Source organism: Hirundo rustica, chromosome 4, assembly GCF_015227805.2.
Source record: "Hirundo rustica isolate bHirRus1 chromosome 4, bHirRus1.pri.v3, whole genome shotgun sequence".
Lineage (NCBI taxonomy): Eukaryota > Metazoa > Chordata > Aves > Passeriformes > Hirundinidae > Hirundo > Hirundo rustica.
Genome location: NC_053453.1, coordinates 49703926 through 49720773, shown reverse-complemented (window position 1 = coordinate 49720773; position 16848 = coordinate 49703926). Strand labels below are relative to the sequence as shown.

The 16848-nt window shown below is 41.0% G+C and overlaps 1 protein-coding gene across 6 annotated transcripts in view; it reads left to right on the top strand.

Moving 5' to 3' along the window:
• Positions 1 to 14547: 14547 nt before the first annotated feature.
• Positions 14548 to 16848, top strand: part of CNOT4 (CCR4-NOT transcription complex subunit 4) — a 77694-nt gene continuing 75393 nt past the window's right edge. For 5 of the 6 annotated variants that reach the window (XM_040062267.2, XM_040062274.2, XM_040062269.2 and 2 more), the window contains exon 1: positions 14549 to 14899. The gene's annotated coding sequence lies outside the window, so the exon portion shown is untranslated. Of the gene's footprint in view, positions 14900 to 16848 lie in introns of all 6 variants that reach the window. The other variant, XM_040062271.2, reaches the window with a different exon arrangement.

Below are 16848 nucleotides of genomic sequence, written 5' to 3'. Positions count from 1 at the left end.
TAAGAAAAAAAGGGACAGAAAACAGAGAAACTGTTTCACTTAGACAGAAGGGGGGAGAGAAATGGACATTTTAGAAAAGGGGGGAATTCCCAGAGTTCAATAGATGAATCTGTTCTCAATAATTTGGCCTAATTTGTTGATTTAGTCAGAGGCCTCATATTTCTTTGTGATTTACCTTTTCCTGGTCTTAGCCATGAACAGACTAGACCTATAACGATGAGAATGACAGTGAACTGTTCGTTTTATTCTAGGAAATGAAGAATACCAGGCAAGAGGTAAAAGTAGAAAATAAGTGCAGTTAATCCCGAATCAGCTCAGCTAAAGCAGCCTTGGTACCTGAGTGGGGCATTCTGTATCCTCTCTTGCGCATCCTTCCCTGCAAAGCCGTAGTTCTGCTCTTATGCTGCTCACGTGCCACCCCAAGACCCATGACTATGAAAGGCAGGTATCATGATAAGATTGGAGATGCGTGTGCTGACCACCTGACCACAGCAAATATAGTGGATAGCTTGAGGTTTTGCTTCAGTCTTTCCTTCCACAGTGATTCTAATTTTGATATTTTTCCTTTATACTTTCCCTGATTTTCACACAAAGTTTATGAGCCCTCTAGACTTTGATCATATTAGGTTGTAATTGACTCAGAATTTGCGGCAGGTTCAAAAGTTACTGAAAAGGTTTGGCTTACAGTGTGATTTCCTAAGCTGTGTTTCCTTAATAAACTTGAAGTTTTAAAGAAGAGAGAGAAATAAATAATTGTCGGGGTTTGTTTGTTTGTTTGTTTGTTTTAAAAAAACTTTCCCAGGCATTAAGAGCCATCATATTTCTTTTGGCATTCAGATACAGCCATATTGCACCCATTTTTTTTAACTCTGTTGAAGGAAAAAATCCTTTCTAACCACTGCAGTTTTAGTATTTTAAATTTCCAGATAATTCTTTCCTCTCCTTGACAATTGACCTAGGGTCACATAGCAATGAGAAAAAAAAGACAGCCTGAAATAGTGGATGGCAAGGGGTTGGTCATTGGGCAGCTGAATTTCAGAAGAAAAAACACCACATTTAGCTCCAGCTGCACAGCATTTATTATATTCTTTCTCTGTTAACAATGTGATATTTTAATGCAAAATAGTTGTCACAGTTCAGCTCCTAGTATGGATGAATTAAGAGAGGCATCTAGATACACCATACCATACATTCTGCACATATTTTTATTGGCATAACTGCATCCATCCATCCATGCTTTAATAAGTAGGGAAGTCCATGAATAGTAATTCTTGCTTATTCTTGCTTTATTTGGTGTCCTTTAATTTAGGTTCCCATTGTTTACCCAGGATCACTGGCTGGTTTCGTAGTCTATTTTTGACAAGTCACTATAGGGAACGAATACCTCATTCTTGTCCCTAACAATAGCTCTCAACAAGTTCTGCGACATAGATGGGTTCAAGAAGGGACACCAATGTCTTTCATCCTTAATTACTAGACAGAAACCTGTGAAGTATCAAAGGTAGCTGACACAAAATACTTGGGATGGATATTCATTCTCCTGGATTCCAGGGAAAGGAGGTTCTGAATTGCCTGTAGGGTAGTGAATTCTGCTTGTGTGGTGAGAGACCTACATTAATTTCTATAGGTGGAAATACTCTTAGTAATAATTAAAATGACCTGCACAATGAGAACTTACTCTGTAACTTGTGAGTGGTTTGTGATGTACTACAGGTGTAACAGTCTTAATTTTGATAGTACTATATTTAGTGGTTCATAGTCAAATCATACATCAAGATATGAAGATAACAGTGATGATGATGATATAATTTACTCTCTTTACATGTTATTATTACCAGGAAGAATAATTATTAGCCAAAAAAGAGTATTGTTCAAATGCCTAAGAGGCCCTGCTTAATTTCCTACCTTTAATCTTCAGTGTCATTATGATCACATCCTTCACATCTCCTTCGCATGATGGAGAAAAATGAAAAAAGGCTTTTCTGTATTGCAGCTGAAACTGAAAAATTTGCCTTGTAGAAGTGCATCTATATAAATAGACCAGTCCTTGCATTGTGAAATATGCCTCTTCCCAAAAAACCAAAAACATTTCTGGCTACTGATTAGACCATAAAACTTCCTGGAACTCTTGTTTTGACTGACACCAACTCTGTGCATCTGAGCTTACTGTTCTGTAAAACTGCGTATAGCATCTCACAGCAGGCCTGGAATGCCAATTGAATGGATCTTCAGCCTGGCCCCGTCATCTGAACAGAGGAAAAAGGATGTATTTTTGTGCTATGTTAGTTGGTGGAATAAAAAATCCTGAATTGTCTTACTGTGCTGGCTAAAATTCCTAGAAACTTCTTAGCTGGCTATAATCCTGCCTTTGCTGAAAAAAGCGTGCTTTATATATGGAGTTAGCTTGGTATCAAATCTTAGAAAAAGGTCTGAGACCTTTCTATGCAGCATTTCTCAAGAAAATAACTTTGTAATTTCTCTGTCTTCCATCCTAGATATTTCTAGTGTCACCATGGTATCTAAGCTCATCAAAGAAACTGTGTGAGGTTGTCACTAGCTTGTGTAAGTGGTTTATCTAGTCAGAAGCAACGATGAGCTAAATATTCTCAAAGTTATATGAACACCTTCCTTGAGGTTAGGTAGCAGGGGGAGACAAACCACAGCAAGCGCTCTCCTTCCTGTGTAAGTGAGGACATTTAATGACTATAGGCATCTGACCAGAAATGAATGCCTTGATAATCAATATCCTGCTTGTCAGTTGGGTCTTTATGATCCTTGTCCAGGCTTCAGAGGTAAAATGAAAATACCGTTCTTGGCTCTGTGATGTATTTGAGTTCTTTTTTCCCTAATTCCTACTTTGGGGCCCTTAAAGCTATCTGTCTTGTTTCTCTTTCTTCTCTATCCTGGAATGAAGAATAGCCCTTCCTTTTTTTGGTAAAAATTTCTCCATTCAGCTATGGAGGGCAATGAGGCAGTTATTAGCCCAGAAGGTGATCTGATTAGTGTAATAATGTTGCTGCTAGTAATTGACAAAATGAGATGCAGAAACCTACAATCAAGGAAATGCTGGGGGGAAAAAAAGCATAAGCAAAGTGGAGATATTTGATATAGTAAATAGAAGTCTTGGCATATCAACTGGCATATTGATATTCATTCTGTTCAGGGATTTACATATCAGATGTAAGGATGGTGTTTTTTGCAAGTTGCCAGTTTTGCCTATTCAGGCTTTATCCTGTAATTCACTCTGAGCACTTTCTGAAGCATGTTGTATATATTCTGCAGCTGACTTATATTTTTCTTTCATTCTTTTGGGTTCCCATCCAAGAATGGGTGGGCTGGAATAGGTGCAAAGATATGAGAGTGTAATGAGTCCACTTGGGCAACACTGAAGATGTGTAAAGTTGCACAAAAATCTCTGTGCTATTAATGTAAAGCAGAGAGTTTCTGTAACTAGATATAATGCAAGAAATGGGAGAGGGAATCAATTTAAGCTAAACTGAAATAAACCATTATTTTATCCTTACAAACTGAATGAAATTGATATGGGAACCAATGATCCTCAGGAAAAGGGTATCTTGCAATGCCATCTCTACTGCAATGTAAAATTGCTTCACAAATTATGCTGTCATTTTTAAAATTATCTTCCCAGCACTGTCCACTTCTTTGGAGCTCTCTGGGCAGAAGACAAGAAGTGTCATGTACACAAAAGGTCTATACAAACTATAGCTCTGACAATTTGTTACTGAAGTACTATCGCTGTCATGATGCTCTGGGATAACTTATTTGAGAAAAACTGTGTTCAAATAGGTACCATAAGAACGGATTTGCTTTCTGCTCCAGTCCATTTTTTTTTTTTTGTTTCATTCAATTTGCTAAGAATCAGGTAGAATTATGTTCAGGAGCAAGAATCTAAAGGACATAGACTGAACAAACTCAATTTCTGGAAGAAGAAATTGTTTTAATTGATTCTGATGTCAAAGTATTTCAGTGGAAGTCACGTTTGTTAAAGTCTCCTGCTGTATTTGCATCACTCAGCTGCATTCCTAGGCATCTGCCTGTTAACAATATAATTTTGTTTTTCTTATGCATCACACTGAGACCTCTTTAATGAGCAGTCTGTCTGCAGAAACAAATAGTTATGGTGAGGTCCAGCCCAGGAGAAGCTTGAGGTACTGACTCATTCTGAAACACTGAGGGAAAGGTTTGCTTGCAGGTATATTTAGACTATACCTACACAAGGACACTAAGCTATGAGAAACCCCTAAAAATTAGGTGGCCATAGTTTTAATGAGGATTTGATTATGCCTTTTGGGTGTCTTAGTTTGACATTGTTTGATATTAGATGATGATAAATGTGTTTCAAAGTATGTTTTCCCAGAACTTGTCAGCAAGTCTAGTGTCAGTTTTGAGGTGAGATCTGAAGAGCATTATAGGGACGATTGATGCCTTCCTTTCACTGGAGGAGTTCAGATTACTTGTTCAGGTTGTGAGAGGCTTGCTAAAGTCTTCCCTCCTGCCTTAATATACAACTGCTACCTCCCATGAATGTTGGAGGGGTCTTTGACATTCTGTGGTCTCAGTCTCGTTAGTGATACTTAATTTTGTGAAAACTTCCACCAGATATGCAACTGGAACCTGCCAGGTAAAGGGGCAGAGAAAATCTCACGATTCAAAAGGCTAATCTGACCACCAGGTGAAGAATATTTCTCTTGTGATTTATCTCAGTGATTGAGTCTTTTTGACAAACACATCATCATGTTTGACTCAAATACTAATTCACTTTCCTTTCACACACACACACACGCCCCCTTAAAAAAAAAAAAAAAAAAAAAAAAGTTAACCACTTTGGAGAGTTCCTGAAAGCCTGAGCTCTATGTTAAAGTGAACTACCGGCTCTGTCAACCTAAACAGCTATAAACTTTTTCCTTTACAGGTATTCCAAACCTAGGCAATCTGTATTCATAGAGTGGATTTTTTTTTTTTTTCTGATCTCAGCAAGAACAAAATCATGCTTTTATTTTCATTGATCACAGCTATTCTTTCAATACTTTCTCATTTGTTTGCCTGCTTAGATAAATCAGTGAGCCATATAGCCCCAGTGCTCTCAATTTCTTGTTTGAAAGTTGGGTCTTTTCTCTCTGTTCACGGGTCCATGAAATAGTGATCCAACTTCAAGTCTTGCCTCACACAAACTTTCATGCATAACACAAGAAAAGAATTGTTTGAGGAGATAGTATCCCTCTAGGATTAGAAGGATACTATCAGTCTTCTTCCTTTCTAGGAATCTCTGTCTGTAAGCAACTTACCTCCTGTTTAAGTACTGTGCAAACCCAAACTTGGACAAAGTTAAGGGGATAGTTATTTGTTGTGGGTATTTAAAATGCAGGGGAACAATACAATGCAGTACAGTAAGTGCACACTCAGCTACAGTATCACCCAGGGCAGTGTGTTTTATTCTCATGGTGCTTCTCTGCCCACATCCCTCATGTTCTCATCCAAATCATGGCTGGAGGCAGCCATAGATAGCTTAGTAAGAAGTTCTTCAATTTAAGCATGGCTGCCATTGCTCGAACCAATTGACACAAGGACTGCCGTGGTAGGACAGGAGTAATCACCTCTCTGGTAACATTTTGTCACATGCTGTGACATGACCAAACTGCTGAAGCTCAACCTTTTCCCAGCAGGGCACACCTTGCAGGTAATTGTGCTGTCAGTCTGCTCCGTGGCAGTTGTCAGTCCTCTGCAGACTGAGACGTGCAGACCTCCTGTAAGAAGGACATGCCATGCTCTAAACTTTAAAACTCTATTTAAGATAAAGATGAGCCCTGATAAACTAATTTGACTCTATTTATCATCTTAATTCCACAGGTATCTGAGAGGAAAGGTACCTATTAAGGGTGAATGTTGTACCAGAGCTGTTTTCTTAAGGAAGTACACTGCTCAGAATATTAGACAAGCACCTTTTATAGCTTTGATGGTTCAGTCATGTCAACAATTACAAAGCAATGCCTAATAAAATTTGATTAGGCCACCTGGTCCTGCTTTTTATAGGAGTCCAACAGAACCATTATTTTTTCAGCAATTTGCATGTTTTGAGACCTGAGCTTATTTCTTTTTTTTTTGTTTGTTTTGTTTTTTTTGGTGGGGTTTTTTTGTGCATGAAAGTAGATGTACCTCAAAAAACAGATATCTCACCTTTTTAACTATTTTTAAATGAAATCCATAGTGGCATTTTCATGTAAATTATTAAATTTAAATAAACTTGAATTTTAATGCGATCTTGACAATGAAAAATTAACTCCTTTGTCTTTACTAAGATCTCAGCTGAGATAACTCTGTCCTGAGGTGCTAATGTATGACTTCACTTCAGTAGGAAAGGTCTGAGAGTGTTCTCTCTGATTTCTGTGTCTTTGAAGTAGGCCTGAGATGAGTCAAAGTATATTCTGCTCAGAAGAATGAGGAAAGGTATATAGGTATATATTACACAGAAGGAAGCAAGTCCAATGTCTAGGTTCCTATCTGCAAAGAGGAGGAGTGAAGAAGCAATGAACCAGTGACTCACTTCTCTCTTGTCCCTGATTTTGGCCAAGTCTTTTTACACAAACGGGAAGCAGCTGGCTGCCCACCTAATCTTCATGCTCATAATATTGTACATAGTGTTTTCCACGGAGTAGGTCTAATATTCAACACAGAAATCCTGTGTGCAAACTTGCAGAATGGAACTGTCTTTCAGAGATGAGTTTTCATTGTCCTCAGGAGAAGTTGCAAATGCTCAGTTGTCTTAGAAATCAGGCTACTTTTGTGGGAACCCACGCAAATGTAAACACTTAACAGTGTCAAATTTTGTGCCTTTTAGGCATTACACTTGTTTGTGTACTAGCCAGGAGAAATACTGCTAGGCAAGGACTAAAACCATACAAAACACTGAGCATATCCTACCTTCTTCCCATGACAACGTGACAACCGCACAGTACGTTTCAAGGCCCAGCATACAAGTTTGCATAAAACAAATTACGAACACTTCAGGCAAGCATGACACAATACACTATCAGTGGAAATGTTTGGGGCACATCTCTTCTGAAGCTTTCCATGCAAAAATTAATTTTGGGTTCCCAAGTTTGGTAGCAACATAAAGAAAGTAAACAGGAGAAAACAAAATGAAAGTAGGTTAAAATAAAAATCAGCACCTAATTTATTTTCTTTAGCAAAATATTGCATCTACCAGAGGATGACTGGCTACAGTTTAATATAACCTATTTAAGCAGAGGCAATTTATCATTCCTTAAAACCCCACAAATGCTAGATTATTAGGAGTAAAACAAACTGGGTCTACCCAAGGCTTTAACTCCATGTCTGGCCTGTTAGCAGGAAATTCTGATATTCATACACTGATGTACCAATGATTTTACAATGCTGCCAAGGAAAACATAGTACAATTTTAAAATTCATATGGAAGAATACAAAAATGTATATTAAAATAGAAAATTATCTACCATGCTTTAGCTGTCTTGCTTAATCTATAAAAGATGGTCAGGATACCAGCTTGGTCTCTGCTCCCCCTGGATATGTTCCCGACCCATAGCAGCTCTTAGCCTGGCCTTGTCATGGTGCAGAGTGCTGGAGGAAGGATGGAGCAGAAGGGGAAAGAGGGCAGAGCAGCACAAGGCACACAGCACAACCTTCCATCTGTTGGCGTGTCAAGCACAGGCTAAGAAGTGGAAATATTCTCTATCAGAATATGAGCCAAATTTCTCTGTACAACAAGCAGATCTATTTCATACAGTCTCAGTTACAGTGCTGCCTATATGCAAAACCAATCTAATTATCCTAGGATCTCTCATTTGTCATCATTACAGCCGCTTTCCTGCAGTTCCTTAAGGAACACAGCCATATTTCTGATTAATAAATGCTTTGACTTTCCTACTTAATCTATTATTTTGCCTATCTAACCTATCTAATCTCAGGCTTGTCTCTCTATCAACATTGTTTATATAGCATAAAATTAGCTGTAGTAACTCACATTCCTTTTGGCAAAAGGAAATGTATCTGTCTGGAAAATTGCAAGGTTGCAGCTGGTGCTTGGCTGGTGCAATATATTTATTTACAAGCATCAAAGTTCATGCCAACCCTTTAATGCAACATGTCACGCTTTCTTGACGGGTGAGCTCCTGTCACACCTGGCTTATGCAGAATATGAGTTCCAACACAAGAAAAAGTCAGTGGAAGTTCTTGTAACAGACAGTTCCTGTTTATACAGCAGCCATGGAATCAATATGCAGGACAAAGAACTGCATTTTCTCAAGTCATGCACTTTTTATTTCATCTCAGCAAATCCCATACTGTCGAGGCATTTTTATAAGAATGTGAGCAATTTTGAGCTCTATGGAGAATGCTGAGTGCAGTTGGATGAAGGCAGAGAAGGGCAGAAGAGGAAAAGTACATTCCTTTGAATGCACTAATATAGAAGGCAATTAAGGAATATGACAATAATGAGCAAGCATTCTGTCTCATAATGTATGTTTTGCTTTAAAGAGCAGGTGATGACTCCCTGAAAACAATAATAAGTAACATAATGAAGTCCTGTCTACACAGGCATGTTACTTCAAATATTTCAGATTAGTTGTCTTGAGCATATTTGTTTTAAAGTGTCTGGACTTTCTTTTTTTTTGCATGTATGAAACCCAGGCTCACCAGCTCTCAGCTATGAGCTGCATCCAGTTTATGAGAGGATTCTGCTCATTTTTTAATAATTTTCCCTCATTGTATAAAGTGATGAGGTTTATTTGCTGTCTGGCCCCTGAGTGCCCTCTTCTGTTACAAGATCATCTGGATCAAGTATGTTAATCTCTCCTGCTGAATGCTGATGCCTTCCATTGCAATTCCAGTATGTGTGTGTCCCTCCAGATGCACACATTTTTGAGCACCACCTCTTTCCCTCCCCGATAATGTCTCATGGGTTTTGTGTAATTAGCACATCTAACCCCAACTTCATGGCACTGCCTCAAATATTACAATTTGTGACTGTTGGTCAAACTGACTGCAAGAGAGGGACATTCCTGAGAAATGGACCAGTGCTGCCATAAAGAAAAGTAACACTGGCTTTTCTACAAGAACTGAAGGGATGTGAACAGAACCTCCAGGACTTCTGAAGGGCCAGGATAGGATAAGCTGTGACAGATTTATCCAAGGGAAGTCAACTGCTGAACCCCTCTATTGTAATGGACCCAAGTGACTTACCACAGCTGTCAAATGATGTCACTTCAAATGTGGAGTGTAGAGCTAATATTTTTTCAAACCACTGAACTGAAATGCAAAGACTGAGATTACAAAAAAGCTGTTTAAAATCCATAAAGGTGGTCAGACTGAAAATGCTGCTGAGGAAGTATTCCTATTACATCCTATATTATGTCATAACTCTGCCACTGTAAGCCAGGTGGTATCCGGATGTCATCACTGGCAGGGGAAAATGAGCTGTATGAACCATGAGCCTCTTTCCATCTGTTTAGTGCCACCTTCTCTACTGTAGTCATCATGATGCTCCACAAACAAGAAGCCAATCTTGTCTTCCCACTTTGTGCTGCTTGCTACCCATCTGGGCTCGCTGCTGCTCTTCCTGCCACTGAAATAATGTGGCAGCATCCCATGAGTTAAAAGGAATGCAGATTGCAGGGCAGGCATATTTATTGCAACAGCAATAGTAGAGCAGAAAGTGATAGCAAATATACTTTGGTTTATAATTTGTTCAGCATTCTTTGGCTTCCTTTCACATTTTATGAGATGAATTACCAAAATTAAGCATTTCAAAATGCTGAGATTATAAAACACTTGTAATCAAACCTTTAGCAATATAAAATTCTTGAATTCAGGCCAATTGCTCTACAGTCTGTTCCCTTCTAGTGCACATGATGCTGACCTGAGTGTGTTAGAGAAGTTCTCAGGGCAAAGACTGTGCTCCATTTTTATGCATAGAGCAAAGCAGTGCAGCCCTCTTGGTTTCTCTGTATGGTCTCTCTCACTTCTGCAATTGAATATACTTCAGTACCCTTCTATGCAATGCTGCACATCCTTCTAATTTATCTATTCCTTTTTGCTGTAAGACTTCTTCTCAGCTCCTGGAAACATACTTCAAGGTAACATTGCTACAGAGGTGTACATAAAACTGCAAAATCAAGTCCTGTTACTATTCAGTAGCAGAACACTATCTCTCATTAGCCTAGCATCTTCTTCCCTCCCTCCCGTTCCAAGACCAGCACTGGATTTCTACAGAAAAGAGATGTAGAGAGAGAAGCTTCTTATCTTTTACACACTGTGGGGTTCCCTGAGAACAACCACTTCCTAGGGAAGCCCAAACTGGAATGGGAATGGCATTCCAAAACCGATTAAAAAAAAAAAATAAAAAATTATGATCATTGGCACTGAGTTCAATGCAGAAAGAACAAATAATTGTAATTTATCTGTGACAAGAAAGGCCCCATTATGATGAAGAACTTTAGCCTAACAGATTGCTTAATGAATAAAAAATACATCAAAAAGGAAAAGTAAGATAGGAAAGAGAAGTTCAAGGATTCTGTGAATGGATTTCAGCTCAGGAGTCAGAAGGCTAAAAAAGAGCTGGAAGGATGTTTATGACAACCTATGTTAACTTGGACGTGTGTTCTAGATTCAGAGGAGTTTGGGACAAAGAAAAAAAAAAAAATAACACACAGGAAGATTTGCTGTAAATTGTGAAAAAAACACAGTCCTCTGAAGAATATTAGAATGCTATGCCACGACTTAAAGTGCACTCTGATGTTAATAAATAGTGGGAGCTTCCTGGAGGTCCCCACTACACCTTTGCCAAAAATAGGAGTGATTTCTGCTTTCATTTGCAAAGATAGGTTCACTTAGAAGATAATGTGTGCTGTGCCAGTTGTGCTGAACAAATAAGATTGTAATGAAAAAAATTGGCTGAAGCATCCCACTGAGGTTCTCATTTTCCTCTAATAATTAAAAAACATAACAAAGATACATCTCTCTCATATCTTTGGCTATAATGCATTCATTTTGTTACCACTCCATTCTCTCCTTTAAGAAAGAGCAGGACAATTCATGCATCCTGTTTCCCTCAGCAGCATGGAGATCTCCTTCTCCTCTCATGGATTTCCAACAAGACATAGTGAACCTCTGCCACTTGCAGCAAATACCAGAGAGTTTGTAAGGCTCCTCCACCTGCCCTTAATTTCCCAACAAAGCCCTTCATTATTATTCTACAGTTAGTCAAAACAGTCATGCATTTCCTTTCTTCAGTGCATTTGCCAAGTAAAAGGCATCATTAGTCAAAGCAGAAAGATGTTTGGACCTCCAAGAGTGAGAAAAGGAGGGACACATCAATAACATCCATTGCAGTCTGCCGAGCAATTCTTATTTCTCTTTCAGTAAATAGGGCTGAATTAGAAAAACAAAACAAAACAAAAAAACCAAAACAAAAACAACAAACAAACAAACAAAACCACAAAAAAACCAACCAACCAACCAACCAAACACACCCCACATTATTAACCATTGCATATCATTCTATAATAATATCAGTGAATTTTCTGTATTGATCCATGAGGCTTTGCAGAAGCTTGAGAAAAAGAATTTTTTTCCATTTATGAAACCCAACGTTCAGTCTGAAATATAGGCACATACATTCAGCCACTGCTGCCAGCAGAGCTTGGGGTCACAATCTTTATAAAACTGGGAGTATTTTCTCAGTACTGACAGAGTGAAATATATGTGTGATAAATATTTCTAGCACATACATGTAGACATACTGGTAGAATATCAATCCCAGTGAGCAGAAAGTCCACATGTAGATGTGCTTCTGTATTGTTTCTTTGTTGCTGAATATTCAAACAGGAGTCTGTACAGATGCTTTGCAACCTTTACCATCCTAAAGCCACAGCATAATTACTCTCTATCCCGGCCAGGCATGGACTTACGGGATCTCCACCTCCTCCTTTTCTGCCAGTATCAGTACACCACCATCATGTCTTTCTCTAGTCCTTTCTCTGGACCCTCCACTGTTTCCTCCAAACAGGTTGGCAGCTATTTGAAATGGTAGCTTAACACTGGAGGGATCCTGGAAATAGCTTGGCTTCACACCAAACTGCAGAATCCTAGTAGGTGCCCATATTTGTTCCACAAGACAGTGACTGTGGATCATTGCCTGGGAGAACAATTTCCCAGTACATAGTGTGAATCAATGCATGACAGTGCATATGCAACAAATGTCAGGGAACTGGGGGTTGAACCACAATATATAAATCAGATGAATAGACATTTTTACTCCAGCTAGTGCATATTGGTTATTTCCAAGAAAATGTATTCCAAAAGCTTTTCTTTATAAACATGGAAATAATTTCTTAGAAACAGCCCTGCTGAGTTATCAGACCCATTCAAAACAAATGAAACCCAAACATTTCCAAAAGTAAATAAGGTGTCAAAATTAGGTTAAGTAACCTTATGAAAGCATTACAATTATTTAAAAGTAATAAAATAATTAATTTAAGGACATCTTAAACTTTTTAAATGGTCACACATTGGCCAAGTGAATTATTCTTACCAGATTAAAGAAGAGGTGGAAGCAGGGCTACGGATAACTTTTGGTAACATCACCCAGAGTAGTTTTCAGCCATGTAGATTTTTTCCTGCATTAATATCGGATGCTGCTGCTATCTGTCCATGCAGGTCTCAGCAAAGTGATTTGAACAAACTTCTACTAAGGGAAAAACTCCTTAATTCTGAATTAAAAGAAGTCACAGAATTCACTTAACAGTCTCAATTCTGACTCAAAATTGCAGCTTTTAGTTATATTATTTTAAACCTTTCTTTCCAAGTCAGAGTACTTGGTTTTATTCAACAGGAAATGTTGCTGGGTATTAGGTGTGTCAACAATTAATTACTTATATAAGATACTTACATAGTGGGTATACTTCTGGAACCTAATGGTTTATATATCAGTTGATAGGAAAATGTAAAAATAAAAAAAGTTTTTGAAAAATACATTGTTATATACACACATTCACCTGAATTTGATTAGCATATACTAACTAGTTACTTTTACATTAATATGTTACAGTCTAAGTTATATGCAGAGAAACACAGAATTTCTCACTTAAATAGTTGTTTACATTCCATTTTATGTTTTGTTTTCTGAATAGCATTGCTTTTGAGTTCATGTGTCAAGACTACTGCTGAAGACAGCATATCTTTTTACACAGACCTGGGTCTTGCCTACAGCAAGAAGCAGTAAAGTTAATTTTTAGAACTTTCCCGTGGAGGATATACATATATCAGTCTAAAATTTAATATGCACAAGTTAACATTAACTTGTTTTAGGAAGGAGATAAGCTATGTCAACACAAATTCCACTGTTAGTAGAACAGGCATATTGTACAGAGCTGCACTAGTGTAATACTTCAAACTAAGAAACAAAAGTAAAGAAGAATAAAACCATACCATTAAATGTAATAGTTGTGCCAGTGCATTTGGTGATGAACACCTCTTTGTCTCATCAATTGCTGAAATAAGTAAAATTCTCAGGTGAATACTATCATGGCAAAAGTAGTAATAGGTAGTGCACAGAAGGAGATAACTGACAATTAAACACCTATGAGGCTGTCTGTTTGGAGAGCTAAGGATGCCAGGGCAGGAAAGCCACAAGAGAGCTATAAAGGCGATGAGTAAAAGTACACCCTGTTAGCCGCGGTGATGAGGTCTTTCGTGCAGGATCGGGGATCACAGGAAAATGAGAGGGATACGGGTGCAATTTGAAAAGGTCCATGACTCAGGGTGTCTGTGGCAGAAAGAGGGGATAGCAATATAGTTCCTCTGAGTTTATACAAAATAAAAAGTGAGAGTAAAGCGAAAGAAGAGAAGGGTGATGTGGGAGGCGGCGCGGGGGTCCCCTCCGCGGGCGAGGGGCCGGACGCGCCGTGAGGCAGAGCTGCCCGTGGCTTTCGCAGGAGCCCCGTCCGGCCCCGACCGAGCCGCTGACAGCCGCGTCAGGTGTTCCTGGGAGGTCACAGCACAGCACAGTCACTGATGTTGTAGCCGACAACCGGCAAAGTCCGACGGGGAGGTACATGGGATCGCTTCGACCCGGCAGGGTGAAAAAAAACCGTAAAGCAACACCAATGACAGAAAAAAAACCAAAACAATAATAATAATAAATAAATTTAAAAATATATATATATATCATCCCCGTGCTTGAAAACCTTGCGGTTTAACGTCCAGCAACAGGTGGCTGAAGTTGCAGGGAGTTTACGGGCGGGGACTCCCCGGAACAGGGCGGTGGGACGGCCCTACCCGGCGGAGAGCTTCAGGTCTCCGGCTAGGGGGACGCGCTCCGGCTAGGGCCGGTGTGGCCAGCGCCTCCCTCTCCTCCCGCGCTGCCTGGGCCACGGCCGACGCCTACAACTCCCTTCGTGCCCCGCGCCGTCGCGGCTGCTGCCGTCGCGCCCCGTTTCCCCTCCCGCGCCGCTCCCCGCCCACTGCCGGCAGCGCACGCGCAGCGGAGGCGGTGTCTGGGGCAAGTCTCCCCAATGTAAGATGGTGGCCGGGCTGGCAGCGGAGCGCCCTGAGCTAGGAGATCGCCCGTCCCTCGCGTAAAGGTCGTCGGAGCAGCCGCCCGAGCGCCTGACTGGCCGCCGCCGCACGTCCCGTCCCAGGAGCGCCGCTGCGGGTTTCTCCCCTCCGCTTCTCTCTTTCCTCGCCGCCTCTCTCCTTCCCTCCCCACCCTTCTCCTCCTTTTCCCCTCGCCTCCTTTCCCACACGCTCACTCAGTCACCCACCCGGCCGCCCCCGCCGCGCCGGGCAGCCTGAGAGGGAGAGCCGCGCACACGCACCGCGGGCCGGGCAGGCAGGAGGAAGGCGGGTGAGTGCGAGCTGAAGGCCGGGCCGGGGAGGGAAGGAGGGAGGGAAGGAGAGGCGAGGAGGAGGCGGGGGGGAGCCGGGCCGCTCTGACTACGAGAGCGCCGAGGCTTCACTGGGACGGCGCAGGCCGCAGCCCACCCGCCGGTGCAGCCCCGGCGACGGGAGGGCGCGCCGGGCCGCTGCCGGGCGCCGAGGGCACCGGGCCGTGAGGGGAGGGCGCCGGGGGCGAGCGGGCAGCTCTTCCTCCCCGGGGGCGCCGAGGAAGGGGCTCCCTCCGTGTCGCTGCCCGGAGGAGGCTGTATTTCTTTCCTCCTCGCTCCCCACCCCCCTCCGGCGCGGGGAAGCTCTTGGGCCGGGCCGAGCCACCGGCCAGGGTGGCGGAGGGACAGTGGCCCCGGAACCGCTCGCATTTGCCGGGGCAGGCCGGCGCGGGCATCGCGGCGTGATTCACTTAGAATTTGCGTGGAAATTTCCTCTCTCCCCTTCTTCCTCTTCCCTGGAGCATGGCTCCATTTCTTCTTGGGATATGCAGTTTTTTTCTGAGGGAGAGGCAAACAGATGGTGAATGGCAGCCTCTTAATTTTGGTGTTATTTTGGACAGTCCGTGCAACCTCCTGAGATTTGTCTGTCAGTAAAATAACCGGTATGTAACTTTCTGTCTCCTGCTTGCAAAATCCTAGAAGCTCTTTCTATTTTGTGCATTAGCAGAAGCAAATGACAAGGCTGTATATGGGTGCTCATCCTGCTTCTAGCTACGGTCCTACAGCTCTACCTGCCAGTTTAAAAGTGAGCAGCCGATACCTTTGTCTGTACAGTAAAGGGGAGGGAAAATACACTAGATAACTATGTTAAATGCTTTATTACCATACACGAAAGGATTTAATTGTACATGGCTTGTATGCTTCTCTCAGGGTGGTAATACCAAGTATGCCATTCATAGGAGCAGCAATTCTCTCCAGAGCATTTGTTAATGTAAGCAAAACCTATCAGCTGGTTAAAGCTGTGGAAATTCTAGACCTGCAGATGTTGGCTTACTCCTGTCCAAAAGTTTTAGTTGTTAGTGTTGGCCAGTCACATGTTTACTGAGCTCGTACAGGTTTCTAACTTGCTGTGTTTTAATTGTCTGTATTTTGGTTTAGTTTTGAAATGTCTTGACTTGAACACCCCTGTACTTTGACTTCATCTTCATGTAAACATGGTGTCTGGCACTAATAGAAGAGGACACATACTGAAAGATGAGTATGTAGATGAATGAAATTTTTTCTAGCCCCTTTCACTGCTTAAAAAGGAAAGGGGAAAAAATAAAATACAGGCTTATGAAGAGCAGGGAATAAAACAGCTGTTTGACTCCAGAGGGTGAATTAGTTTCAGATGGCCTACAAATAGTCAAATATACTGCTAGTTTCTTAGCATCTCTGTAATAATGTAGTGATCTAACTCATGGTCTGGGATTCAGCTGTGCTGCATCTTAGGATTTTGGAATTCTGTGATAGAGTTTCCATTCCATAAACAAGATGAACACATGCAAATGTTTAGAAATGCTTGGCAGTTGAACTTGGCTGAATTGCAAACTAAGTTCATTTTAGGGGAAAAGATTGTTTTGGAAAGGGAGAATACAGTGATAAAATAATGTCTTCTTTTGATTTGCATGTTTCTTCAGGTGCCTCTTTGTTAGCTTTTAAAATTAGGAGTGTTAGAGGATCCTAACAGGTTTTCTCTTTACAGAGAAAAAGACACTCACTCACAGAGGTGGTGAGTGTCTGTCAGGAATAGTCCTCTGTTAGTTTCTCAGTACCTCAGAAAGTTTAAGAACATCCTTAGAGTGCCCGCTAAATAAAAACTTGGGTTAAAAAGGCTGCTGAGAGAGTTTACACAAGTACATGACTTTTTTTATTTAATTAAAAATAATCTGTATGTAGAATTACATGTTTTCCTTCATGGCTGTTGTCC